We start from the raw sequence: 20710 nt of genomic DNA on the forward strand, positions 1-20710 counted from the left end.
TAGACTAAGGACTTTAGAGATACAGTGCGGAAACAGGTCCTTCGGCCCACCGAGTCCGCGCCGACCAGCGATCACCCCGTATATTAGCACTATCTTACACACAATAGGGACAATTAAAAATTTGACCAAAGCCAATTAACCTACAAACCTTATACGTCTTTGGAGTGTGAGAGTAAAATGCGGCACGTGGAGAAATCTCACGCAGGTCACGGGGTGAAAGTACAAACTCTATACAGAGAGCGCCCGTGGTCAGGATCGAACCCAGGTCTCTGGCGCTGTAAGGCAGCAACTCTACCGCTGCGCCACTGTGCCCTTCAAGTATTTTGTGTGTTTTTTCATGGTTGATATTGATCGCAAGGGGTTGCGCCAGCCTTAGTCTTGCTGTCAGCGCAGAGGTTCTCCGCAGAATTGGCCTCACGGGAAGTTGAAGCAGATGAGACCATTTTCAGTCCATGCCACTTCCACCACAGCTCCCGGGTTGCTGTTTGCTGCCTGCGTGAAGTTTGCACGTTCTTAGAATTTAGAAGATTGAGGGGGGATCTTATAGAAACTTACAAAATTCTTAAGGGATTGGACAGGCTAGATGCAGGAAGATTGTTCCCGATGTTGGGGAAGTCCAGAAAAAGGGGTCACAGCTTAAGGGTAAGGGGGAAATCTTTTAGGACTGAGATGAGAAAAACATTTTTCACACAGAGAGTGGTGAATCTCTGGAATTCTCTGCCACAGAATGTAGTTGAGGCCAGTTCATTGGCTATATTTAAGAGGGAGTTAGATGTGGCCCTTGTGGCTAAAGGGATCAGGGGGTATGGAGAGAAAGCAGGTACAGGATACTGAGTTGGATGATCAGCCATGATCATATTGAATGGCGGTGCAGGCTCGAATGGCCTACTCCTGCACCTATTTTCTATGTTTCTATGTTTCTATGTTCTCCCCATGACCACGTGAGTTTCCTCTGGGTGTAGCCATACAGCATGCAAGCAGGCCCTTCAGCCCAACAGGTGCATGCCAACCACCATACCTCATCCACAGTAGTCCCACCTGCCTGCATTTGAAGGGTTTAGTTTATGTCAAATGGGGTATCGCCTCGGCGCAGAGGGAGAAGAGGAGGGAAGAGACAGTAACTCTAAGACTTTTGCCTCCATCACAGTGAGGAGGTGTTTGGTGAACTCACTGTGGTGGATGTTAATTTGTGTTTTGTTATTATTACATGTATGGCTGCAGGCAACAGCATTTCGTTCAGACCGAAAGGTCTGAATGACAAATAAAGGATTCAATTCAATTCAATAAGTGATAGGAGCAGAATTACTCCGCCATTCTTTCCACGGCCATGGCTTTCTCCCTCCTAACCCCATTATCCTGCCTTCTCCCCATTGTCACGTATACCGAGGTACAGTGAAAAGCTTTAAGTCCACCGCATCTGGTATTCCCAGGGTGGTCTCCCATCCAAGTACCAACCAGGCCTGAGCCTACGTAGCTTCTGAGATCAGATGACATCATGTGTTTTCAGGCTAGCATGGCCATAGACCATACATTTTCCTTCTGAACCTGTCCTATCCATATACCTGTCCAAGTGATTCTTTCAATGTTGTGATAGTCCCTGCCTCAACTACCTCCACTGAAAGCTCCCACATCCTAAACATTTATGGGTTTATAGGTTAATTGGCCTAAAATTGCCCCTAGTGTGTAAGGAGTGGATGAGAAAGTAGGATAACAACAGAACGTGTGTGTGTGTGGGTGATCGATGTCAGGCGTGGGCTCGGTGGGATGAAGGGCCTGTTTCCATGCTGTACCTTTCAATCAATTCAACCAAGCATCTATATCTCCTTCCCCAGGCTGAATAATTCAGTGGACTTTAATTCAGCAGTGCTGCCAGCAAATGCCTATTTACAAAGCAACTGCAGGTTTTCCTTGCCTTTCTCTTTGCTTCACAGGAGAAATCATTAACTTCCGCTCAAGATGATCGCTGGGCAGCAGGTAGCCATGCGTCGGAGGGGCTTACAAAAGAGGTCCATGCCGTGTGATCCTGCAGAGCAGCAGGTTACAAACACAAGGAGGTCCGGTAACGGCAGCAATCCGAATAATTGATGCAATTCCGGAGAGGTTTTCCCAATTTGTGAGGGGGGGGGGGGGGGGGGGGGGGGAGGGGAAGTGAGATTATTTTTCTTGGAGAATCAGCATCAGAGCGGTTTGATAAAGCAGAAGTCAGTGGATATATTTAAGGCAGAGATAGATAGATTCTTGATTAGTACGGGCATCAGAGGTTATGGGGAGAAGGCAGGAGAATGGGATTAGAGGGAGAGATAGATCAGCCATGATTGAATGGCAGAGTGGACTTGATGGGCCGAATGGCTAAATTTGCTCTTATTAGTTATAAAATTATGACAACATTTACGTCGTGGCTGTACAGGTATTTGATTAAGGCATGGATGGAATTAAAAATTACTGCTGGAAGAACAGCAGGCCAGGCATGTGTGGAGGGAATTAGACAGACAACCTTACAGAGTAGGACCCTTCAGTCTGAAGGAACGTGGAATTCAGTAGATTGCCATCTGGAATTCAGTAGATTACCACTAGAATGGCGTTGACGATGGGCCAAATGGCCTAATTCTGCTCCTATCACATGATCTTATGAGCAGAATTATGACATTCAGCCCATTGGGCCTACATTATCACTATCCTACACACTAGCGTTGGCGGCGTGGGAGGAAACCGGAGATCCTGGAGAAAACCCACGTGGGTCACGGGGAGAATGTACAAACTCCATACAGGCAGCACCCATAGTCGGGATTGAACCCGGGACTCTGGCGCTCTAGGGCAGCAATTCTACCGCAGCGCCACCTTGCGGCACCAAGCCGCTCCACGTTTTTGATGACATTGGCTGCCTTCTTGGGGCAGTGGATCCTGTAGATCCCTTTGATGGCGAGGAGGTCATGAGCAATGCCCACCACCTTCTGCAGCCTCTTTTGGTCTTGGAGACGATCCCTGGGCATTTCTTCCAAAGAAATATAGAAGGAACTTGAGGATTGTTTTCCTGTGTCTCAAAATAGATTAGCTGGCCATCCATCACGCTACCATTTGCAGAATCGTTGGAGTGGTTGCGATTTCAACAGTGAATACACTTCAAACCCATCTCATTGGTATGAAGTGCTTCCATATATCCTGAAGTCAGGAAGTTAGTGTAGGAAACATCCCTGGTAACTTGCAGGTCAGTTTGCTCTCACCCATTTTACACAAAGCTAAACTGATGACTTCTGCAATCTTCCTCGTTCATACTGTTGCTCCCCTTGCCCCACGTATGCCTAACCCATGTTCGAGAGCTACCAGCATCATCTCAGCGCGTCGAGGATGAATAATGGGGCAGCAAAACGCTCTGTGGACCCAGTGGCCGGTGATTGGAGCAGTTACCACGATGAGATTAGAAAGATGCAGCAGTTTTCAAAGAAACTTTTTTGAAGGAACTTTCCTTAGTCATCCAGTGTGCTGACAGCCTCATTCGCCAAGATTGTCACCGTCTAGGGTGGCACGGTGGTGCAGCGGTAGAGTTGCTGCCTTACAGCGCCAGAGACCCGGGTTTGATCCTGACTGCGGGTGCTGTCCGTACGGAGTTTGGACATTCTCCCCGTGTGTTTTCTCCGGGTGCTCCGGTTTCCTCCCAAACCCAAAGATGTACAGGTTTGTAGGTGAATTGGCTTTGGTTAAAAACTGTAAATTGTCCCTAGTGTGTAGGATAATGCTAGTGTACGGGGATTGCTGGTCAGCACACAGACTCGGTGGGCCGAAGGGCCTGTTTCCATGCTGTATCTCTAAACCAAACTAAACTGGGGTTGGTTAACTAAACAAAATGGGTGAGACCATCTGGAAAATCAAAGTACAACGCATTGTACAAGCAAAATATTCAAAAGGGAACTGCAGATGCTGGAATATCGAAGGTACACAAAATTGCTGGGGAAACTCAGCGGGTGCAGCAGCATCTATGGAGCGAAGGAAATAGGCGACGTTTCGGGCCGAAACCCTTCTTCAGACTGATGGGGGGTGGGGGGAGGAAAGAAAGAAGGAAAAGGGGAGGAGGAGGAGGAGCCCGAGGGCGGGCGGATGGGAGGGTGGGAGGAGACAGCTAGAGGGTTAAGGAAGGGGAGGAGTCAGCAAGGGCTAGCCAAATTGGGAGAATTCAATGTTAATGCCATAAGGACGCAAGGTCCCCAGACGGAATATGAGATGCCGTTCCTCCAATTTCCGCTGTTGCTCACTCTGGCAATGGAGGAGACCCAGGACAGAGAGGTCGGATTGGGAATGGGAGGGGGAGTTGAAGTGCTGAGCCACCGGGAGGTCAGGTAGGTTATTGCGGACTGAGCGGAGGTGTTCGGCGAAACGATCGCCCAACCTACGCTTGGTCTCACCGATGTAAATCAGCTGACATCTAGAGCAGCGGATGCAGTAGATGAGGTTGGAGGAGATACAGGTGAACCTTTGTCGCACCTGGAACGACTGCTTGGGACCTTGAATGGAGTCGAGGGGGGAGGTGAAGGGACAGGTGTTGCATTTCTTGCGGTTGCAACGGTTACAAGCAAAGTAGTTTAGTTTAGTTTAGTTTAGAGATAGAGCGCGGAAACAAGTTGTTCGGCCGAACGGGTCCACGCCAACCAGTGATCCCCGTAGTACATTAACACTATCCTACACACACTAGGGACAATGTTTACATTTACCATGTCAATTAACCTACATACCCGTACGTCTTTGGAGTGTGGGAGGAAGCCGAAGACCTCGGAGAAAACACACGCGCTCACAGGGAAAACGTAAAAAATCAGTACAGACAGCAGCCGTCATCGGGATGGAGCCTGGGTCTCCGGCACTGTAAGCGCTGTAAGGCAGCAACTCTACCGTTACGCCATCGTGCCGCCCAAGTAGTATTTAAACAAAGTAAAAAATACTGGAGGAACTCAACAGGTCTGGCAGCCTGGGGAGAAAATGGACTGACTAAGTTTTGAATTTGGACTTTTCTTCACACTCAAACGAACGTTGGAAGAAAGGTCCTGACCCAAAACGTCCTGAAACATACAAACCTGTATGTCTTTGGAGTGTGAGAGAAAACCGGAGTACCTGGAGAAAACCCACGCAGGTCACGGGGAGAACGTACAAACTCCATGCAGACAGCACCCGTAGTCAGGATCGAACCCAGGGCAGCAACTCTACCGCTGCGCCACCGCGCCGCCCTATATTGTGGCAATTCAGAAATCCTCTCTTTTTGTGCAGCATTCTTCCCCAGGGACAAATCTAACAGCTGTGTTTATGAACAGCAAAATCGCAACTTGCAGGAATAATAAGAGATAACTTTATAACATGATGTCAGGTTAAACTAATCATCTCTACCTGCACGTGATACATATCCCTCCATTCACTGTGTATCCACCTAAAAGCTTCTAAAGCACCATTGTTATATCAGCTCCTCTTTCTATTCCAATAGGACAGTGCAACTCAAGAACAGCTGTGTTTGTGCCAAACACAATACCACGTTAAACTGATCTCACCTGCCTGTACATGATCCCTATCCCTCTATTCCCTGCACTTCAATGTGCTTCAATCCAAAAGCCTCTTAAATACCACTATCGTATCTGCCTCCACCACCAGCACTGGCAAAGCGTTCCAGGCCCCTACCACTCCCTGAGTGTACAAAAACATGCCCCGCGCATCTCCATTAAGCTTTCCCCCCTCTCACTTTACAGCTACGCCCTCTAGTGGTGGATATTTCCACCCTGGGAAAACAAACGTTCTGACTGTCTACCCTATCTAATTTTAAGTTCTTAAGTTACAGGAGCGGAATTAGGCCATTTGGCCCATCACATCTAATCCGCCATTCAATCATGGCTGATCTACCTTTTCCTCTCAACCCCATTCTCCTGCCTTCTCCCCCGTAACCCTTGACACCCGTGCTAATCAAGAATCTGCCAATCCCTGCCTTAAAAATATCCATTGAGTTGGCCTCCACAGCCGTCTGTGGCAATGAATTCCACAGATTCACCACCCTCTGACTAAAAAATTCCTCTTCATCTCCTTTCTAAAGGTACGTCCTTTTATTCTGAGGCTACGGCCTCTGGTCCTAGACTCTCCCACAAATGGGAGCATCCTCTTCACATCCACTCTACCCAGTTTCTATCAAGTTTTCTCTCAACCTTGGATGTTCCAGAGAAAAAAATCTAAATCTGTCAAACATCCCATTGCAGCTGAAACCCTCTAATCCAGGAGGAACAGGAGGCAAAAACATCAATTGTATTAATTTCCTTTGGAAAATAAGTTACTGCTTGGATGTTAGTGAGGCCAAATGAAAAAATACAAGATCTCAGAAGGACTTCTAGCTCGCTGCTCACTGAGCTTGTTGCTCAGGGGGGAAATCTCTATTCTTAACACGTTCTCCAATTGCATCGTATGCATGTACCACGCCAACATCCAAGAGGTTGAAACAAACAAAACACTGTATCGTTAACTTATAACTTGTTCCATCCTCAAATGGTGTTTTCATAATCGTGGACTCAAGCATGGCGAACGCATGTAAAAGCAGCAGGAGGTAAGGCCTTGTGGTCTTTTGATTTGAATCTCCATGGAATAAACTTCCCACAAAACAAAACTCTGAAACTTTTTTGCCGACTTCAAATATAATTGAGAAAATCTCCAGAATATCAAGCGAGGAGCTCTTTTCCCTTTGACTAATGGTGGTGTAGCGGTAGAGCTACTGCCTCACAGCGCCAGAGACCCGAGTGCCAGATTCTCCTAATCTGAGGAAAGACATTCTTGCCATAGAGGGAGTACAGAGAAGGTTCACCAGACTGATTCCTGGGATGTCAGGACTTTCATATGAAGAAAGACTGGATAGACTCGGCTTGTACTCGCTAGAATTTAGAAGATTGAGGGGGGATCTTATAGAAACGTACAAAATTCTTAAGGGGTTGGACAGGCTAGATGCAGGAAGATTGTTCCCGATGTCGGGGAAGTCCAGAACAAGGGGTCACAGTTTAAGGATAAGGGGGAAATATTTTAGGACCAAGATGAGAAAAACATTTTTCACACAGAGAGTGGTGAATCTCTGGAATTCTCTGCCACAGAAGGTAGTTGAGGCCAGTACATTGGCTATATTTAAGAGTGAGTTAGATGTGGCCCTTGTGGCTAAAGGGATCAGGGGGTATGGAGAGAAGGCAGGTACAGGATACTGATTTGGATGATCAGCCATGATCATATTGAATGGCGGTGCAGGCTCGAAGGGCCAAATGGCCTACTCCTGCACCTATTTTCTATGTTTCTATGAGTGCGATCCTGACTACGGGTGCTGCCTGTACGGAGTTTGTACGCTCTCCCCGTGACCTGCGTGGGTTTTCTCCGAGATCTTCGGTTTCCTCCCACTCTCCAAAGTCGTACAAGTTTGTAGGTTAATTGGCTTGTTATAAATGTAAAATTGTTCCTAGTGTGTGTAGGATAGTGTTAATGTGCGGGGATCGCCAGTCGGTGCGGACTCGGTGGGCCGAAGGGCCCGTATCCGTGCTGTATCACTGAAATAAACTAAACTAAAATAAAAACTCTCCCGCATTCTCCATTCCCTGTTGTATTGAATGAAAAAGCATTACTCGTGCCAATCCTACAGAGCAGTCAATACTCATCATTTTGTTGAAAGCTAGTGATCGCGGTGGAATCCCAAATCAGTTTACTGCCATGTTTCATAAGAAATTATTCTCACGACAACAAGTAAAGTTACACAGTCCACTGATCGATTTATTCGGTGTTCCTCAATGCCCAGGTAAAATAGGCTGGTTCTCCCCAAAACAGAAGATAGAACATAATAATAATAATAATAATGATGGATGGGATTTCTAATACTCAAGGCGCTTTACATCGCATTATTCATTCACTCCTCAGTCACACTCGGTGGTGGTAAGCTACTTCTGTAGCCACAGCTGCCCTGGGGCAGACTGACGGAAGCGTGGCTGCCATTCTGCGCCTACGGCCCCTCCGACCACCACCAATCACTCACACACATTCACACACATTCACACACAGGCAAAGGTGGGTGAAGTGTCTTGCCCAAGGACACAACGACAGTATGCACTCCAAGCGGGATTCGAACCGGCTACCTTCCGGTTGCCAGCCGAACACTTAGCCCATTGTGCCATATGTCGTCCCAACATAGAACATAGAACAGTATAAAACAAGAACAGGTCCTTATTCTAGAAACAAGGAACCACAAATGCTGGTTAATACACTAAAGTGCTGGAGTAACTCAGCGGGTCAGGCAGCATTTCTGTAGAACATGGATAGGTGACGTTTCAGGTCAAGACCCTTCTTCAGATAGGGTCTGTCTGAAGTACAGTCCCGACATGTAATTCTCACCTATCCATCTTCTCCAGAGATCCTGCCTGATCTCCTGGGTTACTCCAGCACTGTGTGTCCATCCATGCATGCATTCCAAAAATGCATTCTATGTAATCAATCAAGATCCTAAAAGTCTTTTCCTCAGTGCTTTTTAACCATATTTCATATCAAGTTCTGCATTGCATAGACACCTGAGAAACGCACTTTACACAATGCCAAACAATACCTTCCAAACCATATTGATCCGTAACTACCCTGGTCCAACACTCTCCAGAAGGTGGAGGCTGTTCTGCGGCTGTTACCATCAGATTGAATGGCGGTGCAGGCTCGAAGGGCCGAATGGCCTACTCCTGCACCTACGTTCTATATTTTTATGTCAATATGGATCAACTATTACATGCTCTTTCTACCCCAAAATTTTATTTTGCTCCATTTTCCAAAAAGTGTTTTATTGGATTAATATATTTTCCGGGGTGGGAGAATAGGGTTCCGCCCTGTTTCGACGAATGCAATCAACCCGGCGTGCACAATCAAATAAGATCAAATAAAACAAGTTGTCCGACATCTTTAGGCTGTGCACGCCACACCCAAGAAGAAGAAGAAGAATGGATTTTCCGTACTAGGTGTCTTAGACATAGACATAGACATAGAAAATAAGTGCAGGAGTAGGCCATTCGGCCCTTCGAGCCTGCACCGCCATTCAATATGATCATGGCTGATCATCCAACCCAGTATCCCGTACCTGCCATCTCTCCATACCCCCTGATCCCCTTAGCCACAAGGGCCAAAATGAGTCTTGCAGGCTCATTTTAAAGTGATGGAGAATCCTAGGGTCATTCAGCATGGAAACAGGCCCTTCAGCCCAACTTGCCCACACTGACTTAGATGCCCCATCTACACTGGTCCCACCTGCCCATGTCCCTCTAAACCTATCCTATCCATGTACCTGTCCAAGTATCTTTTAAACGTTATAGGAATGGTTCAAAGGGTCTTTAATGGTTCAACGGCTCTTCAGTGTCACGGTTGCACTGCAGCGTGAAATTCTTCCACATGTCGCTATATTTTGGGGCCATTTTCAAAGGAAAGAATAAGTCCAAGTTGAAGGTTTGGACCACGACGGTGGATATATGCTCTACAGTGCATTGAGAAAGTATTCAGACCCCTTCACTTTTTCCACATTTTGTTACATTACAGCCTTATTCTAAAATTGGTTACAGTCATTTTTTTTATCATCAATCTACGCACAATACCTCATAATATAAAAGCGAAAACAGGTGTTTAGTAATTATTGCAAAATAATTAAAAATAAATATCACATTTACGTAAGTATTCAGACCCTTTGCTGTGACTCTCAAAATTGATGCATCGTGTTTCCATTAATTATCCTTGAGATGTTTCTACAACTTGATAGGAGTCTACAAGTGGTAAATTAAATTGATTGGACATGATTTGGAAAGGCACACGCCTGTCTATATAAGGTCCCACCGTTGACAGTGCATGTCAGAGCAAAAAACAAGCCATGAAGACGAAGGAATTGTCTGTAGACCTCCTTCTGAATACTTTCTGAATGCACTGTATATCCATTCACTTTCAATAACTTTTCTCATGGATCCCAACAGAAGTCAAATACCTCCGAGACAGGATTGTGTTGAGACACAGATCTGGGGAAAACATTTTTTGGAGCATTGCAGGTCCCGAAGAGCACAGTGGCCTCCGTCATTCTTAAATAGAACTTTGAAACCACCAGGACTCTTCATAGAGCCTGGCCAAACTGAGCAATCGGGGGAGAAGGGCCTTAGGATAGAGACTTACTAACATATGAAATAATTTAATTGCCACACAACCAAGGTCGGTGGTATTTGGGTTGCCAGCAGCGGTACAATAATAAAGAACACAACCACAATAAAAAATTTACACAAACATCCACCACAGCATTCATCACTGTGGTGGAAGGCACAGAGCTTGGCCAGTCCTCCTCCATTTTCCCCACGGGACCACCACCCTCCACAGCCGTTGCTGCGGGCGTCCAGATGGTAAGGGACAAAGTCAAAGTCAAGGTGCGTCCAGGATCGGCTCTTCCCAACCAGAGACCGCGGCTTCAGGCTGGTGTAGGCCGGCGGTCAAAGTTTTAAAGTACCTGCCGTGCCGCAGCCGGAAGCACCGCAGTCTGCAGGGCCAGCGGTCGAAGCTCCCCTCCAGGGGAGATGTTAAGTCCATGCCGCACCCGCGGTAGAAGATGGCCGCGGGCCGGCGGTGGAAGCTTCTTCCACCCGGGTCCCCAACGTGAGATCCCGGGCTGTAGACGCCGCACCAGCTGGAGTTCTGCAGACCGCGGCTTCAGGCTGCCGGCTGCCGCGGGCCAGCGTAACGGAGCGCTCCCCTCCAGCGAGGTCTCACCCGCTCCGTGCCGAGAGTCCACGCTGCACCCGCCGCTGAAGCTCCAGGCGCGTCTCCGGGAAAGTCGGCGCCGATCCCTGCTGTTAGGCCACGGGGGAGGCGACCTGAAAAAATCGCCTCTCCATGGAAGAGGCGGCCGAAACGGTCGAGGTAAAGATGAACGGAGCAAAGTATAGAGAGATCCTTGATGAAAACCTGCTCCAGAGCGTTCAGGACCTCGGACTGGGGCAGACGTTCACCTTCCAACAGGACAACAACCTAAAGCTTACGTCCAAGACAACGCAGGAGTGGCTTTGTGACAAGTCTGTGAATGTCCGTAAGTGACCCGGCCAGAGCCCGGACTTGAACCCGATCGAACATCTCTGGAGGGATCTGAAAATAGCTGTGCATCGACACTCCCCATCCAACCTGACAGAGCTTGAGAGGATCTGCAGAGAAGAATGGGATAAATTACCCAAATACAGGTGTGCCAAGCTTGTAGCGTGATACCCAAGAAGACTTGAGGTTGTAATCACTGCCAAAGGTGCCTCAATAAAGTACTGAGTAAAGGGTCTGAAAACTTATGTAAATGTGATATTTCAGTTATTTATTTTTAATTATTTTGCAAAAATTTCTAAACACCTGTTTTCACTTTTTTATTGTGGGCTATTGTGTGTAGATTGCTGATAAAAAAAAAGAATTTAATCCATTTTAGAATAAGGCTGTAACGTAACAAAATGTGGAAAAAGTGAAGTGGTCTGAATACTTTCTGAATGCACTGTATATCCATTCACTTTCAATAACTTTTCTCATGGATCCCAACAGAAGTTAAATATCTTCATAAATGTATATAGAAGGTTCACGTTATTAAAGCATTATACAGCCTTATTTGTAACCAGTGGTGCAATATCTATTGGCGAAATGGCACAATGATTTACAGGTACTGGATCGGATATGAATTTCATTCCACATAATGCAACCAAAAGATTCATCCCAGTGAATTATTGTCCAAACTCCAGCTACCACACACTAATGTTCAGCTGTAACCATGGTAATGTGCCAATCAATGCACAGCCTTCTGAAGGTTGACACAAAATGCTGGAGTATCTCCCGAGATGCTGTCTGACCCGCTGAGTTACTCCGGCATTTTGTGTCTATCTACGGCTTAGACCAGCGCCTGCAGTTCCTTTCTACACAAGGGCGGCACGGTGGCGCAGCGGTATAGTTGCTGCCTTACAACACTTGCAGCCCCAGAAACCCGGGTTCGATCCCGACCACGGGCGCTGTCTGTACGGAGTTTGCACGTTCTGCCCGTGACCTGCGTGGGTTTTCTCCGAGATCTTCCGTTTCCTCCCACACTCCAAAGACGTGCGGGTTTGTAGGTTAATTGGCTTGGGTATAATTGCAAATTGTCCCAAGTGTGTGTCGGGTAGTGTTAATGTGCGGGGATCGCTGGTCGGCGCGGACTCGATGGGCCGAAGGGCCTGTTTCCTCGCTGTATCTCTAAACTAAACTAAACTAAACAATGCAATGTCTTCTGTTGCGTAAGTAACACAGCTCGCCAAAATTGATCGTGCAGCCTCAAAATTGTCTCTGCATCTGCAAACATCCTACCTGTCACCATGGCGACGGTGCTGGGCGCTGTTGCTGCTCACAATGTGGAAAGTAAAATATCACTCTACCGTTGCAGAACTCGGGAATAACAAAAGATAATTCCATTTTAAATTCCTAACAACATAATACCGAACTTCAATGCACAAACATAGAAGCAAAAATAATATAGCAATGATACGGAATGTTTTTTCATAAGCACTGGCCTTCTGGGCAACGAGTCCTTGTTGCTTATGTTTTAACATTGAACAACTTATTTTACAGCATTGCTGCATCCCAGGTCTCCAAGCATTGGGTGCAAGTTAACGAGAGTGGTGCTGGAAAGCACAGATTATCATTCATGCATTTGATTCATGTATTCATGTATTGACACATTGAAGTAAGCCCAGCTGAGTTGCTTTAACACAAGTTCAATTAACTGGGAGGATGCTGCTTTCCAGAACGATTGCAAAATGGGAAGGAAGGAACTGCAGATGCTGGTTTAAACTGAAGATAGACACGAAGATAGACCAGTCTGAAGAAGGGTCTCGACCCGAAACGTCACCCATACCATCACTCCTGAGATACTGCCTGTCCCGCTGAGTTACTCCAGCTTCTTGTGTCTATCTTCTGCAAAATGGGTGGGCTATCACTAACTCTTCCGAAAGATATTAACAACTACTGAGCCGACTGAGTCCTTTAAGGGCAGTGTGGTGGCACAATGGTGGAGTTTCAGCCTTGCAGCACCAAAGACCCGGGTGTGATCCTGACTCTGGTGCTGTCTGCGTGGAGTTTGCATGTTAATTAGCTTTGGCAAGTTGTAAGGTTGTCCGAGGTTAGTGTACAGGTGAACGCTGGTTGGCGTGGACTTGGTGAGCCAAAGGGCCTGATTCCACGCTGCGCACACGGTAAATCTGAAGTCTAAAGGTCTATCTATTATGGATGTATCAACCAGATTTTGAATATATTCAGTTAGACTTTAGACTTAAGAGATACAGGCCCTTCGGCCCACCGACTCCATGCTGACCAGCGAATACCCCGCACACTGGCACTTACCTACATGCTTGGGACAATTTACAATATCCAGAGGCCAATTACAAACCTGCACGTCTTTGGAGTGTGGAAGGAAACCGGAGCACCTGGAGAAAACCCACGTGGTCCCGGCGAGAACGTACAAGCTCCGTACAGACAGCACCCGTAGTCAGGATCGAGCCAGGATCTCTGGCTATGTAAGGCAGCAACTCTACCGCTGCGCCACCGTGCCACCCTACACAACTGCATTAATGGTCTATTGACCACTTTCTTTTCAAATTAACTTTTGTTATGGTGGGATGAAAGTTATTAGCCTGCCTCTGTATTACTCTGCAAATATATGGACAAGTGCAATCGGTACCAATTTAATTGAACAGCAAATAAGTCACCTTTACCTCTGACACTTTGGTGCTGGTTCCCACTGCCCATCATCCCCCCTCCAGGATCCTCGCCCAAAACTGCACACTCCAAAGACGTGCAAGTTTGTAGGTCGATTGACTTGGTTATAAATGTAAAATTGTCCCCAGTGTGTGTAGGGTAGTGTTAACGTGCGGGGAACGCTGGTCGGTGCGGGCTCAGTGGGCCGAAGGGCCTGTTTCTGCGCTGTATCTCTAAACTAAACTAAACACTAAAATCCGCTATCCCTCTTCCTCCATTGATGGGCCTAGGTTTAAGGTGAAGGGGGAAAGATTTTATATGAATCTGAAGGGGTAACTTTTACACACAAAGGGTGGTGGGTATATGGAAGGAGCTGCTGGAGGAGGTAGTTGAGGCAGGTACTATCACAACGTTTAAGAAACATTGTGGATAGAACAGGTTTAGGGGGATATGGGCCAAATTCAGGCAGGTGGGACTAGTGTAGATGGGACATGGTGGGCGGTGTAGGCCGAAGGGCCTGTTTCCATGCTGAATGACCATGATGCCGCCTGGCCTGCTGAGTTCCTACAGCAGTGTGTTTACCTTTCGCTCCAGATCACAGCATCTGCTGTCTCTCGTGTCCGCAAGCATTCATGTCGAACCCCCACTGGAGAAGAGAAATATTGGGGCGGGTAGCATCTCTTACTGGAGACATGTTGGGGATAATCACCCTTAGCAACATGCAATATTTCCCATTAGTAGGCATAACATCATCCCTTTGTCCCTATGCTGGAGGGAAATCTGCTGCAGTATATTGAGTCATCCACGCTGACTCCCTGTAGAACCATAGCTAACAGCTTGCCTCAAATTCACTTACGCTTTGACATCCAAACAGAAGCCTCGATGGTCAATTTGCCTAATATACATCTGTAGGATATCAATGTACAGTGTGAGCATAATACTAGCTGACTGAGCCTGGCAAGTGAAATGAAATGAAAAGGCTGTGAGAAATGGATAATCAGGCACTTCAAAGACATTTGTGGTTCACGTGGAGCTTAGAATATGCATGAATCACTTTCGTAGAACAACTGGTCAAGGCTGAATAGAATCGGCTGCCTGATTACGTTAATAACTTGGAATTTCATTTGGGGATCTTTAGAGGCTGAAGAGAAATGGCGCCAAGGATCCACGCAGAAATTTGCATCCGATTATCAGCTCGCGGCAATGTGAGAACACTGGTATAATTCCACCAGTGAGTCAAATTCAACCTGTATCTATGAAGACGCAGTTTACTGGTTTAGATTTGCTTACAGGTACAGTATGGATACAGCATGTTCATGTTCAAGTTCAAGTGAGTTTATTGTCATGTGTCCCTGTATAGGACAATGAAATTCTTGCTTTGCTTAAGCACACAGAACATAGTAGGCATTTACTACAAAACAGATAAGTGTGTCCATATACCATGATATAAATATATACACACATGAATAAATAAACTGATGAAGTGCAAATAACAGAAAATGGGTTATTAATAACCAGAGTTTTGTCCGAGCCAGGTTTAATAGCCTGATGGCTGTGGGGAAGTAGCTATTCCTGAACCTGGTTGTTGTAGTCTTCAGGCTCCTGTACCTTCTACCTGAAGGTAGCAGGGAGATGAGTGTGTGGCCAGGATGGTGTGGGTCTTTGATGATACTGCCAGCTTTTTTGAGGCAGCGACTGCGATAAATCTCCTTGATGGAAGGAAGGTCAGAGCCGATGATGGACTGGGCAGTGTTTACTACTTTTTGTAGTCTTTTCCTCTCCAGGGCGCTCAAATTGCTGAACCAAGCCATGATGCAACCGGTCAGCATGCTCTCGACTGTGCACCTGTAGAAGTTAGAGAGAGTCTTCCTTGACAAACCGACTCTCCGTAATCTTCTCAGGAAGTAGAGGCGCTGATGAGCTTTCTTGATAATTGCATTAGTGCCCACTGGGACCACGCCGACCATCCATCGATCGCTCGTTCACACTAGTTCTATGTTATCCCGCTTTATCATCCACTGCCTACACCCCAGGGGACACTTTACAGAGGGGCGATTAACCTACAAAACCCGTACGACTTTGGGATGTAGGAGGAAACCAGAGCACCCGGAGGAAACCCACTGTAGATCAATCACGATTCCTGATTTGATCCATGTCTGGTTTTGCAAAGTACTTTATGCACCCACGCTGTCACAGGGAGAACGTGTAGACTCCACACAGACAAGACCCAAGGTCAGGATCGAACCCGGGTCTCTGGTGCTGCAAGGCAGCGGCTCTGCCAGCTGTGCCACCCAACAGGTTGGAGAAAAATGTCCTTGTGTGTTTGATCATATTGAATGGATGTCAAAACATCAGCATTTACATTTGCAAATGGAAAAGATCTTTCATCAGCTGAAAGATGGGTTAACTAGATGCTCTCTTGATGAAACCAGCGCTTTGGAAGGAGCAGCAAGGTGACCATAGTTCGATCCCGACTATGCTTGCTGTCTGTACGGAGTTTGTACCTTCTCCTCGTGACCTGCGTGGGTTTTCTCCGGGTGCTCCGGTTTCCTCCCACACTCCAAAGCCATCCAGGTTTTGTAGCTTAATTGGGCCAAAAGTGTAAATTGGCCCCCGTGTGTGTCAGTCGGCACTGACTCGATGGGCCGAAGGGCCTGTTTCCAGTACTGTATCTCTAAAACTAAAACTGTAAATTAAGCTGGAGATAAATTTTCAACTGCATCTGAAGCTATAAACAATCCTTCAGTTGCCTGTTGCAACCCAGTCTGTTCATGTGCACAGCGCAATAAGAATATTAAGGAACCTATTCACTCAACTTGCCAAGTCTTTCTCATGATTATAGACATTCCAGCCTTGCCCTTGGCTCTTGCTTCTGCTCCCATGATATGCAATAGGTTTATTTAATTTTGTAAATGCACAGTTGGGGATCTTTAATAGGTTGCATTTGGAATGCTAAATAATGATTCTTGCAAGTAACACTGAATGAAGAACACACCAATGGCTCATTTCGCCACAAAGAAATTGAATAGCTCTTAAATATTTGATGGACTAGAGGTGATAAAAATTCTGGAATATCTTAAAATATTTTTTGCCCATTTGTGAATGAGGTCCCATCGCTTACATTGAATAGGAAGCAATAACACAAAGTTAAGAATTAATCATTTTTTCGTTTAGTTTAGAGATACAGCGCGGAAACAGGCCCTTCGGCCCACCGATTCCGCAACGACCAGCGATCCCCGCACACTAATGCCCCCGTCCCACTTAGGAAACCTGAACGGAAACCTCTGGAGACTTTGCGCCCCACCCAAGGTTTCCGTGCGGTTCCCGGAGGTTTTTGTCAGTCCCCCTACCTGCTTCCGCTACCTGCAACCTCCGGCAACCACCTGCAACCTCTGGGAACCGCACGGAAACCTTGGGTGGGGCGCAAAGTCTCCAGAGGTTTCCGTTCAGGTTTCCTAAGTGGGACAGGGGCATTACGCTATCCTACACACAGTGGGAATAATTTACAATTTTACCAAAGCCAATTAACCTACAAACCTGTACGTCTTTGGAGTGTGGGAGGAAACCAAAGATCTTGGGGAAACCTCACACAGTCACAGTGAGAACTTACGAATTTAAAAGGTTTTTACGTATGGTTCATTTTATCGCTCGGCTGGCAATCAGAACAGGATAAATAACAACGACAGCCCTGAGAGATGTTTAATTAGTAGGAAAATCAGTATTAATAAGAGAGATTTGCCTAAGGTTGAAAGACTACTCCTGTTGCTTGGGAAGTTTCAACACAAAACATGGTACCTTAAAGTGAGGCTCAGGACAGATTCATCATCGTTCCATGATCACAGCCAACAACGATATTGAAGCCAGTAGATTGGTGCCAACTCTGATTTGTTCCTGTACCTTTTCATACCTTCTAGTTTTCCTCTCCCCTGGCTCTCAGTCTGAAGAAGGGTCTCGACCCGAAAAATGTCACCGACTATTTTTCTCCAGAGATTCTGCCTGGCCCACTGGGCTACTCCAGCATTTTGCGTCCATCTTCGGAGAATTGCCTTTCTTGGGATCTCTGTATTTTTTTTTTAATTAATTTATTTTATTAGAAGTAAGTACAATAATGTGGTACCTTGTAGATACCTAATATATATTGACATGTTACATTTTATGTCCAGCTTCTTATTTTTTTTTTTAGCAGTAAAAGAAAGAAAAGAAATGGAATAGTAGGAAAATAGAGAAGTGCGTGATACCGAACAGTGAGAAGAAGGAAAGAAGAAAAGAGAGAGAATAGAGAGATAGAGAAAGAGGAGATAGAAAACAGGAGATTGAAGGAGAAATAGCTATTTATTATTCTTGACCACCCTTCACCCGATCCTAAAACGGTTAATTTCTACGGTTATGTTGCACAATATGCTTGTAAGAAGTCGATAAATGGAGACCAAATCATTAAGAATTGGTCTGCTTTGTCTGTTAGGAGGAGACGCAATTCTTCAAGATGTGAGGTTTCCGACATGTTTGAAATCTACATTTTCAACGTTGGTATGGATGTATTTTTCCCAAAATATAAGTATAAGTTTATTTGCGTGATCTCTGGGTTTTTTTAAAGAGCATTTTCCAGATAAAGAAATATTTGGCAAACCCGTTATCTCTGCTTGATTATTATCTGACTGGTTGTTGATATCCTTGCCTGCCTTTCTTGGGGTTTTATGTAATTGCAAAGGAAGTGACTAAATCCTTTTTAGTTTAGTTTAGAGATGCAGTATGGAAACAGGCCCTTCAGCCCTCCAGAGTCCATACCAACCAACAATCACCAGTCCACTAGTTCGATCCTACACACTCGGGACGATTTTACAGAAGCCAATTAACCTACAAACCTGCACGTCTTTGGAATGCATGAGGAAACCGGAGCACCCGGAGGAAACCCACTTGGTCACGGGGAGAACGTACAAACTCCATACAGACAGCGCCCGCAGCTTCACCAATGTCTTATACAACTGCAACATAACCTCCCAACTTCTATACTCACCTCCCAACGCACTGAGCTACAGGGTGAGGTTGGGCAGGCTAGGACTTTATTGTTTGGGAGAGCAGGAGGCCAAGAGGTGTATAAAATCATGAGGGGAAATGATAGGATGAATGCACAGAATCTTTAACCCAGGGTAGAGGAATTAAAAACAAGAGGACATATGTTTAAGGTGAAAGGGGCAAGATGTTATTAATCAGTAAACTGAGTCCCTAGTTGATGCATTTGTCAATAATCATCTTCCTTGCTTCACAAGTAATTTTCAATGTTCCGCATTTATGTTCCTTGTGACTTCCAGTCTGTAATAAATAAAGCAATTTGGCTTTAATTGCTATATAACTTAAATAGTTTTATAGTTATGTTTCAAACACATTTCACTGAGGTCAACCTATCTTTTAATATTCATTCCATGAATGCCTCAAGAAACTAATCAAAACTTCAGGACCTCAAACTCATATTACAAGCATAGATATCCTGGGCTAGCTCAAGCTATATTATTCTGTTGGACTTGTTGTAATCCACTGGCGATATTTTCATGGTTTAAACATGACAGGGGCTGTCCACAAGAACAGCGTCCGTGGGAAATTAAGATAGACATTGCTAGTCTTGGATTGCTTTTCCGTGTTGGATGGGAATCAAGAATGATGCTCGCTGTTTCTTTGATTTTAATGAAGATTCACATTCAAAATGTTAATCTGTCCTTTAGTGTTCAGGAGCCGCTTGACGCTCCACATATTTTTGCATTTGTTTCAACTGTTCTATGCTCAGTTCATTTCTCTCGCTCTCTCTATTTGCCTTTGTGAGGGTCACAAACGATGAGCAAGTGATCTTATCCAAGCTCTTAGAAACATAGAAACATAGACAATAGGTGCAGGAGTAGGTCATTCGGCCCTTCGAGCCTGTACCGCCATTCAATATGATCATGGCTGATCATCCAACTCAGTATCCTGTACCTGCCTTCTCTCCATACCCCCTGATCCCCTTAGCCACAAGGGCCACATCTAACTCCCTCTTAAATATAGCCAATGAACTGGCCTCAAATACCTTCTATGGCAGAGAATTCCAGAGATTCACCACTCTCAAATGTTTTTCTCATCTCGGTCCTAAAAGATTTACCCCCTATCCTTAAACTGTGACCCCTTGTTCTGGACTTCCCCAACATCGGGAACAATCTTCCTGCATCTAGCCTGTCCAACCCCTTAAGAATTTTGTAAGTTTCTATAAGATCCCCCCTCTATCTTCTAAATTCTAGCGAGTACAAGCCGAGTCTATCCAGTCTTTCTTCATATGAAAGTCCTGACATCCCAGGAATCAGTCTGGTGAACCTTCTCTGTACTCCCTCTATGGCAAGAATGTCTTTCCTCAGATTAGGAGACCAAAACTGTACGCAATACTCCAGGTGTGGTCTCACCAAGACCCTGTACAACTGCAGTAGAACCTCCCTGCTCCTATACTCAAATCCTTTTGCTATGAAAGCTCTTCTAAGTTCACTCTGAGAGCTATTCATAGGCACAGAAAAACTGAAGAAGGGTTTCGGCCCGAAAAGTTGCCTATTTCCTTCGCTCCATAGATGCTGCTGCACCCGCTGAGTTTCTCCAGCATTTTTGTCTACCACAGAAAAACAAGGTAGGTTGACTCCGCTGTTGCATCTTCTGCTTTGTAAGATTTCCTAGGTGATAGGAGCGGAATTAGGCCATTCAGCCCATCAAGTCTACTTCACCATTCAATCGTGGCTGATGTACCTCTCCCTCGAAATCCCATTCTCCTGCCTTCCGCCTATAACCCCTGACACCGGTACTAATCAAGAATCTGTCAATCTCCGCCATTAAAATATCCATAGACCGCCTCCACAGCCATCTGTGGCAATGAATTCCAGATTCACCACCCTCCGACCAAAGAAATTCCTCCTCATCTCCTTTCTAACTTCTGTAATATCATTTGCAGATTCTGTTTTAAGAATATGATGCTCTC

At 45.8% G+C, this 20710-nt stretch overlaps 1 pseudogene; it reads right to left on the reverse strand.

The window, feature by feature from the left end:
• Nucleotides 1-1405: 1405 nt before the first annotated feature.
• LOC116978814 lies at nucleotides 1406-1525 on the reverse strand (annotated as a pseudogene).
• Between the last annotated feature and the right edge of the window lie 19185 nt (nucleotides 1526-20710).

Source organism: Amblyraja radiata, chromosome 11, assembly GCF_010909765.2.
Source record: "Amblyraja radiata isolate CabotCenter1 chromosome 11, sAmbRad1.1.pri, whole genome shotgun sequence".
Lineage (NCBI taxonomy): Eukaryota > Metazoa > Chordata > Chondrichthyes > Rajiformes > Rajidae > Amblyraja > Amblyraja radiata.